Source organism: Anolis carolinensis, chromosome 1 (genome assembly GCF_035594765.1).
Source record: "Anolis carolinensis isolate JA03-04 chromosome 1, rAnoCar3.1.pri, whole genome shotgun sequence".
Classification (NCBI taxonomy): Eukaryota; Metazoa; Chordata; class Lepidosauria; order Squamata; family Dactyloidae; genus Anolis; species Anolis carolinensis.
In genome coordinates, this window is record NC_085841.1 from 259,626,399 (window position 1) to 259,632,819 (window position 6,421).

A 6,421-nucleotide genomic window follows, 5' to 3' on the forward strand; every position below is an offset into this window, starting at 1 on the left:
TCTGCTGAAGATAACCCCCCAGAAACCTTAATATCCTTCATAGGTTTCTTTGCAGCTCTGATCTTAAGAAAGCTTTTGTCACAATAAGTGTACTGTTTTTAGGGTACCACAATACACTTTGATTTTACTTTTAGAAAAGGACCTTTGGAATCAAAGGTTTTCTATTTTCTAAACCTTGTGTTAATGAATTTTAAAGAATAGAATAATGATACAAAGATGCTGATAAATTGGTGTAAGGTCCCCTATATGTTAGAGTCTGGTATATGGAAAAAGAAAAAAAGGAAGTTCTTCCAAGTATTTTGGAAGAATCTTGACTTCATTATTTTGTGATGTTAAAATTTTCATTGGCTGATTTTGGCCAGAAATTGACCAATGGGTCAATTTTAACTAATTCATTCTTGTGCCTATCTGTTTGAGCCTTCTGTTTTAAGGTCTAAATCATGCTGATTTAGGCATCCTTTCCAGCATTATATTTATGAACATGTTTTCCTAATATGTGTATCTTGGGGTACTGAAGAAGAACTACTGTTCTAGTTTGCCTTTTGATACAGATACAGGCAGTCCCCAAGTTACAAACATCTGACTTACAAATTACTCATAGTTAAGAACAGGGATGAGACAACAGGAAGTTGTAACTAGGAAACCACCTCTTGAATATTTTTCACCTAAACTATGGAACTCATGGGAGTGTCATAGGTTTACGGGCAATTTAAAGGTACACAATGTTTTTCGATCTTAGGCCTTAGATTGGATCTTGAGACAATGCTGAAAAAGCTGTTATTATTTTTACGTAAAAAGACCCGATATGATCATGGCAGCTTATTCAATTCCAATAGGATATAATTCTTCATGAAATTTCTTTTCAACAAAGCAAGAAATAATTTTCTTCCCCTATTCAGATCTTAAAGACTATTCATAATTTGGGACTTATGCAGTGCAAAATTCCCATTGGATTTTCTGCATGGAAACAAATATTTTGACATAGAAATATGAATTATTCTGCAGAAAATGCTGTTTTTTTTAATAAAATTGAATATTTCAGAATAAAAATATAGCATCTCAACTGTGTGTAAATGTTACACAGAGCTAATTCCCAAACACATCTTTGTGAAGCTCTGCTTGTTTTGCCCTGGGATTTTTGGATCCATATTCTTCTCTCATTCCCTGAATTAGAGTAGGAAAAGATGTGAGAAGCAAGTCAGCTATACACTGGATGTATATCAAAGCTGCAGTGACTTCAAGATACATTGCTTACTGGTCACTTTTGATAATAAACCTTAAGAAGGAAGCAAAGGACTCAAACCTTACATTGACCCAGGACTGGGTAGTCCATAGACAGAGGAAATGGGCTCCTCCCCAAGCTACCCTCCTCTAGAGGAGCTAGAAAGTTACAATGCAACTGTTCTGGAAAATAACCCAGCGAAATTGCAGGTTCTGCAATGTGCCTGAGACAGATTTCACCCACTTTACTGACAGAGGTAAAGGACAAAATCCTGACATATTCAGGGAGACTAGTACCTTCTGCTGCACCTCATATCAGAATAGATATGTAGGCATTGTAGTAGAACTATTTGGTTATATATACTTCTCTCCTTTAATACTTAGCCACTACTCTATTCACCCTCCTAGAGGATAAAAAGGTAAGCATTTTCCCAAGGGGAGCCATACAAAGTGAATAGAAATAACTGTCCTCTCCTGTCCAACATAGGATAGCTTTTTCTCATATGATGCTAATAAAAAGGAACCAGGTTCTTACAGTAAATATATCAACAACTTTTGAGGTCATGCAGCGGGAAGGCTGGTGCTGCCTATGAACCATCAGCTGAGCACCTGCAGTTTGCAGTCAAGATGTATCAGTATTTCACAGAGCTTTGTCAGTCCATCTATATTGTTAAAGTCTCAAGTAGAGCTCTCTCAGGTTCTGGTTTTAGAATGACAGCAGCTAATTTCATGCATGACTTGGATTGGAGGTTACAGCAGCGCAACCTGAAAGTGCAAGACAAGTTGAAATAAATATGAATAAATTTTAGGATATTACATTGGATTTGAAAAAGAAACCCTACTTTTAAATATGTTCTGCAACAAATTTAATACATTCCAATGAATTATTTTGGCTTCCTCACTGGCAAGCAGCTTTCTCATCATGATCATATGCATGAACTTCCTTGTTAGTATGGATTGCTCTGTGGCAGAACATATGCTTGCTTGCAGAAGGTCACAGATTCAATCCTTGACATGTCTAGTTAACATAGGAGCCTCCAGTGGCGCAGTGGATTAAACCCTTGTGCCAGGTTGCTAATCTGAAGGTTGCCGGTTCGAATTCAACCCGGGAAGAGCATGGATGAGCCCCCTTTATCAGCTCCAGCTCCATACGAGAACATGACAGAAGCCTCCCACAAGGATGGTAAAAATATCAAAACATCCAGGCATCCCTTGGGCAAAGTCCTTGCAGAAGGCCAATTCTCTCACACCAGATCCGACTTGAAATTTCTCAAGTCACTCTTGACTCGAAAAAAAAAATCTAGTTAACATTAGGTATCTGATGACATATTTTTCTGAGGTTCTGGAAAGGGGATGCTTCTGGCAGGCAGACCCAATTTCATACCATTCACTGCTGGTTTTGTTTTGGTTACACCATCATGCAGTGTTCTCTGACCATGGAGCATACTCTCACCCCACTTTTTGATGCCTATAAACTATGTTGGCAATCAAAGGGAATGATATGGTGATAGACCAAATATTTTTGACATGGAATAAGGCAGCTTCCAGTGGTTCTAATATTCTAAAGATTATTGGGAAATGTTCTTTTAAAGGTCACAAATGTTAAACTGTTGCCATTTCTTTCTTAGAGTGCGATCTGTGCTTGTCTGCCATTTGACTAAACATGTACGGGAATGTGCTATAATAGTCTTCACCTGCGCACTTTAAGCACCCATTATTTTTGGGCTTCCTTTAAGACAGTGGTTCTCAACCTAGGGTCCCCAGATATTTTTGGCCTACAACTCCCAGAAATCCTAGCCAGTTTACTAGCCGTTAGGATTTCTGGGAGTTGAAGGCCAAAAACATATGGGGACCCCAGGTTGAGAACCACCGTCTTAGGAGATGACGTTCTGACCCGATTATTATTTTGTGAAATGACATGAGATCATCCTGAATAGCAGACAATATTCTAATTTGGGCAACTGTGGAAGATTTCTGAGTAAGGATATGAAAAAAAAATCAAGTATTAAGTATCAAAAATCAAGTATCAAGTATTATCTTTTCGGAAGGCTATGAGAGTCTATGTAAAAAAATACTGTCTGGCTTTTTTTTTTTTTTGCACAGAAAACAATGTGTTGTATAGAGAAAACCTTTAAAATACATACGCACAATCGTTTTTGTGCCAAACATTTTTGCTTTAAAAATTTCCTTTAAATTTTGCATTAAAATTCCTTTCCAAAGCACTATTATTGAGAGGCAACAAACAAAAACAGATATTTTGTGACTTAATTGTTTCAGAGAGCTGTTTTGACATGTCAAACCATCACTTCTCATTGAGGACTTAAAGAAATGTCAATATTTAGCCTTCGTGGTCATGGCCTCTCCAATGACTGTCAGAAATGCTGATTTGTGGCTTAGAGATAGCAATGCAAGCTGAGAGCACTTTGCAGTAACTACATCATTTTGTGGCACATTAAGACTAACCTCTTATTTTCCATACGCTTTTTGCGACTGTAGACTTCTTAATCAGTTATTCCTGAAAAGTGTTAATTGTACATTGATGTGTTTATGGGCATTGAATGTTTGCCCTATGTGTGTATAATGTGATCCGCCCTGAGTCCCCTTCGGGGTGAGAAGGGCGGAATATAAATACTGTAAATAAATAAATAATAAATACATCAGCCTAAGATGCTGGCTGTCATTTGTGCAGGAAGATAAACCCGATGATAAAGGTAACATGTGCTTCCTTTAAGACTAAGAGGGAAAACTGGAGAAACACTCACCGAAGTATCTGTAGGCTGCAATTGGGATGCCTGAGTGCTTGCAGAATTTACTTACTATTACTTCTCATAGATCACTATGTTGTAAATTGAATTCTCTAAAGTAAGACACTCAAAGAAGACAACATCTCTGAAGTTACACCTCTTCAGCCTGAGGAAAACAAATATAGATTGCCAGCCAGACTAATCTTATTGCTTGAAAGCAAAATCATCAGATATTTAGTTTACTCTCTTTGAATGATGCGATAAAGGCTTATTAATAAGATGTGTCAGGGGACAGTTTGGGCAAAGAAGAGGACTTAGTCCAAATACGTAACAAAGTTGTGTTGTCGAAGGCTTTAATGGCCACAATCACTGGGTTGCTATGATTTTTTCCAGGCTGTATGGCCATGTTCCAGAAGCATTCTCTCCTGACATTTCACCCACATCTATGGCAGGCATCCTCAGAAGTTGTGAGGTATCATACCAAAGTTATCTTTATTGCACTTCGGATCTTTTGGTCCTTCAAAGAGGAAAGGTGAGTTTTCATCCACCTTTCCATTAAAGTATAAGCTAAACAAACAAAATTGTAAGTTGAGTATGAGAAATTGTTGGATTGTATAGGTAAAGGTAAAGGTTTTCCCCTAACATTAAGTCTAGTCATGTTTGACTCTGGGGGTTGGTGCTCATCTCCATTTCTAAGCCGAAGAGCTGGCGTTGTACCTAGACACTTCCAAGGTCATGTGGCTGGCATGACTGCATGGAGCGCAGTTACCTTCCTGCCTGAGTAGTACCTATTGATCTACTCACATTTGCATGTTTTCGAACTGCTAGGTTAGCCGAAGCTGGGGCTAACAATGGGAGCTTACCCCATTCCCTGGATTTGAACCACCAACCTTTCGGTCAGCAAGTTCAGCAGCTCAGCGGTTTAACCTGCTGCGCCTCTGGGTCAATGATAGGGAGCAGTATTTAGAAATTTAAGTCACATGGGACCAAAATGCTATAAAATATGTAAAGTGAAAGGCCCAAAGAGTCTTTAGATGTCTCCATTAATTTGGGAGCCAGTTCAGATAGGTGGATTGATGAATGGATGGATAGATAGATCTTGTCCATTAGCCTTCTTTAAATGATGGAGAAGTGGATTGAGTTTACATAACAGTTCATGGAATCATTTCCTTCTGCTTCCTGATTCCAGGACTGACACTGTTGCGTAAGACCATTGCTTATTTCAATAGATCTTTATGTCAATATTTGTTGAATAAGAACAGTAAACATTAAACATTTTGAAGGGAAGCCAAAATCTAATGGTCAAAGGTCAAACCTTTTGCTGTCAAAAAAGTTTAATTAAAACATTTTTCTAACTTTGGGAATAACTGTTCCCAAATGCCAATTAGTTATTTCTTTCATGTCATTTGTACTCTGTTGATCACATTCTACCCAGGGCAAATTCTACTAATGCTATTGAAATGTATTAATTTATAATAAGCCCCAATCTGGTGATTCCACTTACAGTGCTTTGCGGTGAAGAAGCAACCAATGAGCACCTTTCTACCATTAATGACAAAGTGCTTTCAAATTAGAGACGGTCGTTTCTTCAGTTTGGGGAGGTTGCATTGGACTCCCACAGTCCTTCTGAGGTCACACTCCATTTCACTGCTACCTAAATTTTGTAGCAACTGCAATAGCTCTATGATGTTGGAGGGTGAACAAGCGTACTCTAGTTCTAGAGAAGTCTTTAGTTCCACAGTGGTTCTCAACCTATGGGTCCCCAGATATTTTGGCCTTCAACTCCCAGAAATCCTAACAGCTGGTAAACTGGCTGGGATTTCTGGGAGTTGTAGGCCAAAACACCTGAGGACCCACAGGTTGAGAACCACTGCTTTAGGAAGAGTCTCATAGGATTTTAGATGAAACAGAGACCTTATTAGCAGGTTGATTTTTCAGTGCTAGGAAAGGAAGGTGGGTGCAATAAGGAGAGGGCTCAGTATTGGCTGGATTAGAAGAGGACATCCGATGCATTTGAATGCAGTTTGATATCACTTGGACTGCCATGGCTCAACGCAATGGAATCACTGGAGTTGTAGTTCGTTGAGGCACTAGCACTGTTTCACAGAGAAGACTACAGGCCTTGTGAAAATATAATTCCGGGATTTTATAGCACTGAGCCAAGGCAGTTCAAGTGGTGTCAAACTGCATTCATTCTTCAGTGTGTAGGTGCACCCTAACATAAAGAAACAAATTCGCTTCTTCAAGTGCAGCATTGATCAGTTGGTAAGTGGCTGTGACTTTTCCGGGCTGTATGGCCATGTTCCGGAAGCATTCTCTCCTGATGTATCGCCTGCATCTATGGCAGGCATCCTCAAAGGTTGTAAGGTATGTTGAAAACTAGACAAGTGGGGTTTACTGTATATATTTGTGGAAGGTCCAGTGTTCTTGTCTGTTTGAGGCAAGTGTGAATTGTG

General features: G+C 39.0%; 1 long non-coding RNA gene across 1 annotated transcript; it reads right to left on the minus strand.

Annotated features, from left to right (window-relative positions):
* Positions 1 to 1,828: 1,828 nt before the first annotated feature.
* Positions 1,829 to 5,945, minus strand: LOC134295340 (uncharacterized). Its single transcript, XR_010001885.1, has 3 exons — positions 5,470 to 5,945; positions 3,984 to 4,131; positions 1,829 to 1,986 (listed from the first exon to the last, which is right to left on the minus strand). It is a non-coding gene; the product is annotated as an uncharacterized LOC134295340 (long non-coding RNA).
* Positions 5,946 to 6,421: the final 476 nt, after the last annotated feature.